The sequence below is a fragment of the Camellia sinensis genome, chromosome 4 (genome assembly GCF_055761805.1).
Source record: "Camellia sinensis isolate YWXY chromosome 4, ASM5576180v1, whole genome shotgun sequence".
NCBI classification, from domain to species: Eukaryota; Viridiplantae; Streptophyta; class Magnoliopsida; order Ericales; family Theaceae; genus Camellia; species Camellia sinensis.
In genome coordinates, this window is record NC_138964.1 from 63939518 (window position 1) to 63952236 (window position 12719).

Below are 12719 nucleotides of genomic sequence, written 5' to 3' on the forward strand. Positions count from 1 at the left end.
AACAAACGCAAACAAACAAATCCAACCAGTTTAAATTGGATCATACTCCTCCGAAATCAACATGCAACAATTCCAAAGACTCCCAAAAGAAAATAATTGAATTAAATACACACTCCAATGGATTAAAGGACACGGGTTTTACAAACTCCCCACCTTAGGAAATTTCGTCCCCGAAATTTGCATCCGTTCTAACAAAAATAGCAACAACCTTATGCTCACCAATTCTTAACAACTCCTAGTTCACAACAAAGCATGAGCACCCATACATAACCACCAAACCTTGACTACTTTCAATTACACCTCACTTCAATTCTAAACCCAAGAATACAAAGTGTTGTAATAATAAATATTTAGATCACATCTTTTAAGTGTAATTATTTACTAATAAAACGTGTGATAATAAATATTTAGATCACAAATTTTAAGTGTGATTAATACCTAAAAAAACCTATGATTAATAATGAAATAAGATCACACGTTATATACATTTCTCATCACAGTTAACGCGTGTGATAAAAAAAGAGTTCAACATATTTGCAGAATAATCAATATTATTTTTGTACACGCATTTCAATAATGTAATACACGCTATATACTATACTTTGAATCACAACCATATTGAATAGAATAACGTCATATATTTCATAAATGAAAGTTAAATATGTTCAAAAGTATATACAAAAGAATTAAATAAAAAGTTTTAAACTGTGCTTACATATATTAAAAAATGAAAAAGCTTGAAAAATTAAGTTCTTGAATTCTTTGACCATATTTTGCATCTCTCCAAAAAATTTCTAACCTGAAAAATAAAAACATAAATTAATTCAAAAACCACTAAAAGTATATGAATAAACTAACTATGAAGTAAGCAAAAAAAACTAATATCCATACACCAAACAACCTGCATATTAACTTTCATCCTCAACTTCTATCATATCAAGCTGATAACAGCCTCAAACATACAAACCAAAAAAAGTATCCAAATCATAAGATTCACTAATCTCTAAAATACGACTTTAAACATCCAAAAAGTATAACTACAAATCGTAAATCAATTAGTCTAATATTTAGTCCAAAAGAATGAATTAACTAGGTCATGCAACTGGACTTCCTATTGCATCTTGAAGATCATATATTTCTTGAAGCTTATGAATTGACTAGGCCATGGAACTGTATGATTTAAACCTGAGTGTTTCTAATCCTATCATATTAACACATGTATTATTACAATAAGCCATATTATGCAAAATATGACATGAATGAGCTAGTAACCTAAGTTTGTATGCCAGCGAAAAGAAAAGAAAAGAAAGTGATACATCATCAGGCTATTCAAATCCCTATCATCCATGAATAGCACTCACAGGCCACAACTCTATTATATTGACTTAATCTCAAGCACAAAAAATGTGCAATATATCAGTACTTCAAGCATGTGTCAGATAGTTCTGTAACTATGAAGTGAACTTGCAATTACTTGCACAAGTTAGTTTAAACCTCATTAACTAGCACCACTACTCCACTCACATTGACTTATTCCCAAGCACATAAAAATGTGTAATATATCAATCAGTACTTTGAGCATGCTATCATATGCTACTGCACAAATTAAAGGAAAAACCTATAATGTATTTGAGATTTTGCATAAACCTGAGCGTTTCTAATCCTAGGCTACTGCACAAATTAAGGGAAAAAAGGAATTCCAGAAGTAATGTTTCAGAGGCTAAAATAGAAAAAGGTTACACAAAAAATACACCAAGAGTCTACAACATTAGATGTCACAGACCCAAAACAAAGCTAGTTGGGCATTAAGAGAGCTAAAACACAACCAAAATGACCAAGAGATGTTCACAGAGATCACAGTGCAGCCATGCAGAGCACAAAATGCTAGAAAAGGCAGAGCAAAACTCTCTCTCACGCGCGCACACATGCAGAAAGACCCAAAAAGAAAAACAAATAAATAAAGAATACAGCAAGACTACTACTTTCAGACAGAAATGGCAGAAGAATTTCCAGAAACAAACCCAAGTGAACACATCAATTTTGAATTCTCTTCTAAGCTGTCTTTCCTATGTCAATTTTCTTTTAGTTTACTGGATGCTTCTTAATGAAATAATCTACATTGATAGTGCTTTTTAAATAATCTTTATAAGCCAAACAATAGAAATGAAAAGGATAACAGAATCCAACAAGTGTTGAATATCCAAAGGAGTTGTATATGTGACAAAACACATGCCTACTAGTAGGGGAAAGTAAAACCTGGATGTTATTTGATACAATATTCTGAAAAGTCTAGTTTCTGCTCAAAACTCTGTTACATTGTGGCAAATCCAATAAGAAGAGGTTCGAGAAGCCCAACAAGACAGCTCTTTATCTAAACCCCCTTTTCTGTTTCAGATTTATCTTTGTTAGGTTTGTGAGCAACAATCGATCATTCAATGCACCAAACAGCATTGTACAGAAGTTCATCTTGATGGCTCAGAAAAGCAGTGGTATAGTACAAAGTTGCAATTGTTGATACATAGATCAAACAAGAGTAGAGAAAATAACATGATGCTGAGGAACCTCAAATATGAAAGTAAAAATTTTAACTAACTGAAACGATGTATGATACCTGCATTGGGCATACTAATGGAAAGAATTGTCCTCACTTTTCCATCCCACCCAAGCATGCTGATTGCAGTGGCAGTTGAAAATAGAAGTGCAGGTCCAACCTAGAGAAGGGATCTAAAGTAATCATAAGTTAAGGACCCAAACAATTTTAATAACTATTAATCATGTCATATAACAAAAAGTGTACCTATTAGAAAAGTAGCCAATATGCAATAAGTTTTCCATCTAAGGATATTAAAGGAAGTTCCTTATCAAATTTTGTAGAACTGCTAGCCAATATATCTAGATCTGCTGAAACAATTAGAACCCTTTGAGTTGTTAATACTCCTGCGACATAGCCTCATAGAGTTTCTTGCTAGTGAACCTGGAAAAGAGAGTCAGAAGAAACAAGAAACAGTTTTCTAATTATTTGTACATTCAATTCCAAGGGAAAAATTAATAGAGAGAGAGAGATAGAGAGAGAACAGCTGATCAGAGTAGATCCACATGGACGGTCAATTAGTTGAAAGCTCACTTTCTGGTCAGTGGTAACTAATTCATGGTATTTGGAAAGCTATATGACCAGCCATAGTAGCTATTTTATATTAATAAGAAAAAAATTATAAGAAAAAATTCTGAGGACCCCATAGGAGCTATTTTATATTAATAAGAAAAAAATTATAAGAAAAAATTCTGAGTACCCCATGCTAAAGTCACTGATATTCTGCAGCACAATGGTGCAGTTAGTAGTGTTAAAATTTGATATAGGTACAAGAATTAGATTTGGAATAGCAAAGCCCAAAAGGCCAACTCTGATCTGAGCTATATGACCAGCCATTAGAGGGGAACATTATACTCAACAAATCCACTCTATACAAAATTTCTTTAAAACTAGAACAGGTAAAGGAGAAGGAAGAGGAATGAGAGCATCCTTTAAAGAACTTACGATTGAAGCAAAGAGAACAAATTATCTAACAGAAGACGGTGTCTACTAAAAGAAAGCAGACAGAACAGAAATGCAAAAACAGGAGCAATTATGAAAGAAAAAGTGATTACATCTAAATAATCTCTGCAACTTTTTTCTAATTCTAAGCCCTAGACAATGGACAACCCCACAATTATGGAATCTTTCAAGCCTCATCCTATCCAACATGATAAAGATCATAAGCAACTTTACTTTTTCTTTTTAACAAAAACCAATAGAATTTTTGGGAATATATTATTTCGCAATAATCATTAAAAAAACTCTCAATGTCAATGACATCATACTTATATAGGAAGGTGTATTTGTAAGCATCCATGTTAGAAAACTGTTAAGATGTTTCTAAGCCATAGCTGACCCTATTTCTGCAAGAATGCAAACAATGATTTGGAAGTTCGCATGTGTGGCCCATCTTCAACCTCACCGTGAAAGACAAGCAAATAATCTTCATAAGCAAACAATGATTTGGAAGTTCGAATTTTTGAAGAAACACTCACTGTCTTCAATATCACCTGAGAAGTAAGACTTTTTTTGTGGGTTTTGATGATTATTACAATTGATCCAATTACATGAAAATGCCCTGCATCACTATACCACCAACTTGGAATTTTCTATTTCTTCCAAGTTTGAATGGAAAATCCATAACAGCAAAATGGGAAACACCAATTTATAAAATACTTATACAAATCTCAATCACATCCAATCTTTATGGTTTTTAAAATTTTACTAAATTTGAACAAAATATAATTCTTAAAATTTAATGATTTGATTCATTCTTAATTTCATAAAAAAATTATTTTTTAATTTACCATAAGTTTCAAGAAAAAAATTTTTTAAAATTTATTTTTTTAACTACAAATTTGAATTCAAAGAAAAAAGTTGTGAAGGATTGCTCTTACAAATCAACATCAGAGGAAGGTCATATGCAAATTCTATGGTGGTTCAATCAAAGATGATGTAAACTAGCTTATAATGATAAAACATAGATCAAATCCCCAGTCACCAATTCTCTCATCTTATCATGTTTAGAGAAACTCATGATGTAGTTAAAATAATTTGAGGCATCAGGATAATGGATAATTGGGGTATAATCCGATAGAGCATTATGTGTGAACATAGCAAACCCACTTTGCAAAATGCCGCTGTAATTTGCTAAAAATAGATTAATAATACGGAAAAAATAAATAATAAAGTACTATGTTAAGTGGCGTTTGGCAAATGCTTTTTCAATGGCCAAACAGGGGCAGATTAAAGAGATCCATGTATGTGTGTTATCATTGCTACCATGATTCTCACAATAAAGCAGAGACAATTGGTAGTTGATTAAGAGGGAGTTAAAGCTTCAAGTCAATTATTGGAATCTCTATATACAAGTCTTAAAGTCAAGCGCAACTTGCTAAGAGCATCTATGGTAACTTCTGTTTAAAAAAAGAAAAAATCAAAGTTGAACAGGTAACAACTGTAGGACAGATATGTCTATGTAAAAATATATAGAAAAGATGAGTTGCTAAGATTGCCGGTGAAGGTGAAGTCTGATGATGATCTAGCAGCAGCTGCTGCTGAAGCTGTTGATGGAAGGCCAGGCTACTGCAGAGATAGGTTTTATCGTGTTTGAAACACTTTCCTAGTTTGAAGAATTATATACGAAAAAATTGGTCGTATCTTATCTTCTTTTTTTGTTTTTTTTTTGTTTTTTGGAAGAATTATATACCTTTTGTTGCAAGAGTAGTCTGTGTTGCCTAACAGAATTTGCATCGATTTAGAATAGGTTAGATGTAAAATTAGCATCTTTAACAACCAGAAGCATTCTGATTAGGTTAGTGTGTGCTTTCTAGCTACTCCCTATTGTGATTCGATGTAACTAGGGATTTGATGCTTCCCCAACCAAAAACCTGAGTGATCCAATGTAATGGTTGAGTATAATTGTTAGATACTTCGTGATTTAAGATTATTTTATTTATTGATTTTAAGATTATTTTATTTATTTATTTCTATTTTTTACAAGTTAAAGGCTTAAATTATCCAGAAAGATACATTCTTACTTTAGGGAAGGGATAAAGAATCTCTGTTAAATTCCATGTCCTAAGATGAATGCAAAAGTTCAGATTTGGCTTTCATAATATGTAAAACAATTAGAAAGAAATGGCATGATTAAATTGAAAATGCAAAACAATAAGTTGCTTTTCAATGTCACTTTTTAGATTGTTCAACTTCAACACATTCTTTTTATCTTACATTTATTCTTGGATTGTTTTAAAAAATGCACCTTTCCACTTGATTGAAGGTGGTTTTGTTTTGGAAAAACAAATGCTAGATGATAAAAGATTCCCAAAAATGCATCTCGACTTACAGCAAAAGGTCCCCATTAACCATATCAAACAAATGTAAAAATGATATGAATTTCTATGAGATCCTCATCCCTCCCAAGGTTTGTTTTGGGATGAGGACTTGATTGAAGGTGGTTTTGTTTTGGAAAAACAAATGTAAGATTTTTTTTTTTTTTTTTGATAAATAACCATTAACTCAAATACAATACTTCCCCACCCCCATTAACCCCAAATCTAGCCACCAAATAGGCCTTTTTTTGAAGTAGCCAAAGAAACCTTCCTTTATTGATGACCAAACCATACAAGATGAGAGTACATCAAAAAGGAGAGGAAAGGGGTTTGGAGAGGAACCAAACCGAAACAGAAAAAAAAGAACAAAGCAGAGAAAAAAAAAATGCAAAACAAGACCAAACCTAGCCCAGAGGTGAGAAAAAGCTCAAGCTGATGTACAACAGGCCAAAACAGCAGCCCTCCAGGAAACTGATATCTAAATTAGCCACAAAGGACAGATTTACTCCCCAAACAGTACCTGATTTGTCTTAAATTGGACAGGAAGTCCTGGACAGTGAAGTTGAAGGCCTTGAAACTCTGGTTCAACCACAGTGCAACTCTGATTTTAACCAACTCACATAGGTCCTCCAGGTGAGGTTTAGCAGCCTGAAAAATACACTCATTTCGCAGCTTCCATAGAGACCAAAGCACAGCTGAGGGAATGACTTTCCAAAGCAATTTTTCTTTTTTGCTAAGCTTCACACCTTCCCACCAGTGAAGAACAGCTTCCACAGATCCGGGAAGGGCTCCTTGCACCTCCCACCAATTCAATATTGCAGACCAAACCCTCCAGGAAAAATGGCAGTGCAGCAGCACATGGCAGATAGACTCAGCCTCAGTTTTGCAGAAAGCACAAAGAGCTGGTGAAGAGGCTTGAAGGACTCCAATTTTCTGGAGGAAGTCTGCTGTCTTTACTCTGTTTTTCCATGCTAACCAGCAAAAAAATTGGACTTTTGGAGGAGCGAGATGGTTCCAAACTAACTTGCTAGTAATAAGGATGGGGCCAAGGGAGACAACCTCACTCCGATAGACAGATGAGACAGAAAACATACCAGAACCTTCAGCCAACCAGACTGGTTTGTCCACCAGATTATCAGAACAGTTTGAGCCAGATATCAAAAGCTCCTTGAGCCTACTGACTTCCTTCTCTTCCCAGTCATACAGCCTTCTTCTAAAAAGAAGGCTCCAATCCCCTACTGCAACCTTCCTATCGTGCATTATACGTAAAGTTACATCCTTCTCCATCACTAATCTGTAAAGAGTAGGGAATTCATCTTTCAAGCAACTATTGGAGCACCATCTATCCTTCCAGAAGAGAATTCTTTTCCCATCCCCTACCTGAACAAGAAAATTGTTGTGATAAAACAACATCAGATTACCGCTCCTCTCTGCTAAGGAAATGATACCTTTCCACACACCAGAGTAACTATTGTTTGAAATAGGAGAGGGGCACCAGCTTTTGACATCTAGTTTATATTTGCTACAAATGATTTGTCTCCACAAAGCATCTTTCTCTTTGGAAAATCTCCACCACCATTTTAGTAACAAGCAATCATTAACGAGCCTTATTCTTCTGATGCCCAAGCCCCCTTGATTCATGTTCTTTGCTAAATCATCCCATTTAACCAGGTAGATTGGTTTCTTAGACCCCGTCCCACCCCAGAGAAAAGCAGCTTGAAGCTTCTCAAATTCTCTTGCAACTCCCACTGGCATTTTAAAGAGAGATAGATAATACGTAGGCAAGGCAGAGGTTACAGACTTTATAAGAGTGAGCCTTCCTGAAAATGATAGCAGCTTCCTTTTCCAACATGCTAATCTGATTTTGATTTTATCAAGAACTGGTTTCCAAGTTGCCTTCTTATTTGGATTTGCCCCCAAAGGCAAACCCAAATACTTAAGAGGAAGTGCCTTAGATTTACAATGCAGCTTGGAGGCAAAACTAGACAGGGATTCTTCAGGAACATTAATACCGCACACCTGACTCTTATGATAATTTATTTTCAGCCCTGAGATCAGTTCAAAACACCTTAAGACCCTCTTAATGTTGCACACCTCCATCTCCTTAGCTTCATAGAATAATATGGAATCATCTGCAAATTGTAAATGAGTTAACTGCACCCCATTAGAACCAATTGTCACTCCTTTAATCAAGCCCAACTGCTGTGCTCTTGACATAAGAATATTAAGACCCTCAACTGCTACATTAAACAGAAAGGGGGAGAGGGGGTCACCTTGCCTTAGGCCTTTTTGAGGGCAAAATTCCTCAGTTGGTGAACCATTAACCAACACTGAGAGTTTTGCTGTAGTAACACATTCTTTTACCCAACTAATCCATTTTGCACCAAACCCAAAATTGAAGAGCATGGATGATAAGAAGCACCAATTAACTGAGTCAAAAGCCTTTTCGAAATCAATCTTAATAATCAGACCTCTCTTTTTGGTTTTCCTCCAGCCATCAACCACCTCATTTGCAATTAGCACACCATCCAGGATGTTTCTTCCACCTGTACAGGCTGATTGGGTATCACTGATGATCTGAGGAAGCACTCCTAACAAAGTAGATCCTGCAATCCATCAACAAAATCCAAGGCTGAATCATATCATCAAGAATAATAGCCACACTCTGGTCCATTTCCCTATTCACATTAAACATATTCACCACACCCTGCAAATCAACTTCTACAATAATAGAAGGAAACCTCAACTCCCCAGCCATCCTTATCTCGTCACAAATGGTTACATTTATATTGAAATGAGGGTATATTAATTAATTTAACATGTTTATGATTTAAATGTAAAAAATACTGCCACAAATGAACATAAACATTTATATTCAAAAACATAAGTTTATATTCAAAACATGTTTCTTAAATTTATGAACATAAGTTTAAGAAACATAAGTTTAATATAAACTTATGTAAAAACTTATTAAACATATTTAATATTAAAAAACATAAGTTTATAGATAAATAAATAAATAAACATAAACTTAAGTTTATATTCAAAAGTTAAATATTAAACATAAGTTTAAGAAACATAAACTTAAGTTATTAAATAAGTTATTTAAATATAAACATAAGTTTAATATTTAATAAATATTAAATATTTAAGTTTAATATTTAATAACTTATGCTTATGTTCATAACTTATGTTTATTAAGTTTATAAACATAAACATAAGTTTATAAATAAACATAAGTTTAATATTTAACATAAACTTATGTAAACTTATGTTTATAACTTATGTTACGATGAGAAGGATAAACATAAACATAAACATAAGTTTATAAATAAACATAAGTTTAATATTTAACTTATGTAAAAACTTATTAAACATATTTAATATAAACTTATGTTACGATGAGAAGGATAAACATAAACATAAACATAAGTTTATTAAACTTATGTTTAAACTTAAGTTTAATATAAACATAAACATAAACTTAAGTTTATTAACATAAACTTATGTTTATTAAACTTATGTTTATTTATATTTAATAACTTATGTTTAACTTATGTTTAATAAGTTAAGTTATGTTTATGAACATAAACTTAAGTTTATATTAAACTTAAGTTTATAAACTTATGTTTATTTAACTTATGTTCATAAACATAAGTTCATATAAGTTTATAGATAAATAAATAAACATGTTTATGATTCAATATAAATGTAAAAAATACTGCCACAAATGGTTCCAGATGAGGGTATATTAATTAATTTAATATAAACTTATGTTTTTGAATATAAACTTATGTTTAAGAAACATGAACATATGTTTTTTAATATGAACATATGTTTAATATAAACTTAATGTAAAAACTTATGTTTCTTAAACATGTTTCTTAAATGAACATAAACTTATGTTTCTTAAATTTAATATAAACTTATGTTTCTTAAACTTAAAACTTCAAACAAATGAGGGTATATTAATTAATTTAACATGTTTATGATTTAAATGTAAAAAATACTGCCACAAATGGTTCTCCAAAGATAGAAATATACATGATAGATGAAAATGTATGAAAATTTTATTTTATTTATTTATCTATCTCTTCTTCTTTTTTTAATGTTTCTTAAATATGAACACGAACAAAAGTGATTCTCTAAAAATTGAAAATGCACATGAATAAATTAATGTTCACGGAGGTAATTTTTTCCTCACCTAAATGCACCACATAAAATGGAGAGGAAAATTAGGGCAAAAATGAACCGTCCATCCTCCAATTTCGTTTCTGAGGCATTAATGTGCCCGCCGCCTGATCCTTCTCATCGTAATCAGCCCGTTCGAGATCGCCATTTTGACGAGTCCGGTGGTAGTCCTTTGTAGATAAAGGTTCTGAAACAGTTGAGAGGAGTGTAGGGTCTGGATTTGAACATATGGCTTGTAGAGGAATTGGAGAACATCGAATGTAGGGTTAGGGTTTTGGAACCGATGACGAGAGTGGAGAAGACGAAGTAGACGACCAGTGAAGATCGGTGAAGATAATAGGAGGAGAGAGAGAGGGCGGTGAGAGAGGAGGTGGTGGCGGCGGCAGTGGTGGTCGCCGGTTGCGCCACCAGAGGTGACGACGTAGGAGGCGGAAGAGATAAAGACAGGAGAATGAAAGGGAGTCTTAGGTTAGGGTTTACCCTCTGTATAATATATATATACTAGCGTATGCCCGTGCCGGAAGGCACGGTGTAAATAATGTTAGGATTATAATATAATTGTAATCGCAACACTATTTAAATTTAAGATAAAAATGTAATTATAAAAATATATTTAATAGACTACACTCTACAATTCAAAACAAATCAAATATAAAAAAAATAATAATAATAAATATCTAATAATGCACACAAACCAGTACTCTGTAATTTAAAAGAAATTAAAATTAAAATACACACCAGTTAGTATTACTGCTGCCAATCAAATTCTAACTACATAAGAGAAACAAACATACGAGTCTTTATAAACAACAAAGACCAAAGCTTGGATCTAATACTTAATGCACCCCTCAAATTAGATTTACTGACAATTTTTCTACTTTAAAAATGTTGTCACTAATAAATTTTTATTTATTGACAGATCACAAAAATATGTTTTATAAAGATGCTTTGAGATATTACTTATCATCTCAAAAACATATGTTATAAACAGATGCTCATTATAAAGATGCTTTAAACATACTTTTATAAACAGCTGTAATTTTGAACATAAGTAATTTTTACTTCTTATAAAAACATGTTTTATAAAAATGGATATTACATGGAGTGCAGTAATTTTTGATCAGATGTTTTAAAAATGAGCAAATGTTTTGTAAAAATTCAAAATTCCCAAAGTAATATTACTTCAAAATTTTGAATTAATGGATTCTGAATTTTTATAAAACAGATGTTTTGAATTCAAAAATTAAAATTTTGAAATCAAAAATTAATGAGATGGAGTGCAGTAATTTTACAAAAACATCATCACGTGTAGTAATTACATCTGCTCCATTTTTGTTCAAAATTACTCCATTTTCAAAATTACTCCATTTTTGTTCAAAACATCTGCTCAAAATTACATCTGTAAAATCAAAATTACAGATGTTTTTATAAAAAATTTTGAATTCAAAATTACTGCACTCCATTTTTATAAAAACATCTTCAAAACATCTGCTCATTATAAAAATTCAAAATTCCCAAAGCATGTTTTACTTCTTAAAAATGGATTCTGCAATGTCTTGATTTTCATTGATAGACAATCAGCTTGTTGATAGACAATGTCTTGATTTTCATTGAAACAGACCCATGCTATTCCTACCTCTCCATTTTTGCACTTCCATGCTCCATCTACCACACATGTATATAACTGGAAAACAGAATTTAAAGATAGGTTATTAGCAAGAAGACCACAATTCTCTGTATTTCCATCTTTTTCCAAAGATATCAGTAAGACATTCTAAGATATTATCATTGGAAAACATGAATGCACAGTTAGTCCAATGTTGATGAATCTCATTAGCAATTGAAATAGTTCTGCTCTATTGTCATCTTTTCATTATGGAAGACCACACTATTTCGCTGCCTCCAAATTGCCCATAGCAAGGCAATAGATTGAACAATCATGTCCTCTTCTTTAATCATTGTAACCCAATTGATCCACCATGTTTAAAGCAAACTGGGTGGCCACAGGTAAAGTCCAAGCCCCTAGAAGTACCTCTCCAAATTCTTTGTGATACATGACATTGAAAAAAGAGATGTTCAATGGTTTCGGCCGCATTCGCAAATCAATCACACTGGATTGGGAATATCTCTTATCTTTAACTATCATCTCACAGATACTATATTATGAAGACACTTCCACACGAATACTGCCCATTTAGAGGGAATTCAAGATTCCCAGAGTTTTTTCCAAACACAAAAAACAGTTGCATTCACACCACGTAAATCTTATAATCCTTATTTATCTCCGTACCTCAGAACTCAGAAAAAATACTTTCCATATACAAAATAAAAATAGAGCAGATTGTTTGAATACAAAAATAAAGCAGATTGTAAAAATAAGGCAGATTGTTTGAATACAAAATAAAAAAATCAAACTTTGAATATTTTCATAATATTCCTTTAAACCATGGTTGCTATATCCACCAAAACTATTCCTTTAACATAACCTATGACCACCAAAACATTCAATTAAGATTCTAATAATAGATTCACCCATAGATTTGTATCAATATAAGCATGAATTGCAAATCGAATCATGACCTGAATCGCAAACCGCAAGATTCTAATAATAGAGCAAGCAT

General features: G+C 32.5%; 1 long non-coding RNA gene across 2 annotated transcripts; it reads right to left on the reverse strand.

The window, feature by feature from the left end:
• Nucleotides 1-2178: 2178 nt before the first annotated feature.
• LOC145824686 (uncharacterized) lies at nucleotides 2179-10569 on the reverse strand. Of its 2 annotated transcripts, XR_014366639.1 has the most exons (3): nucleotides 10112-10569; nucleotides 2798-2974; nucleotides 2179-2724 (listed from the first exon to the last, which is right to left on the reverse strand). It is a non-coding gene; the product is annotated as an uncharacterized LOC145824686 (long non-coding RNA). The 2 variants fall into 2 exon arrangements; XR_014366638.1 differs by having other exon boundaries at nucleotides 2235-2974.
• Nucleotides 10570-12719: the final 2150 nt, after the last annotated feature.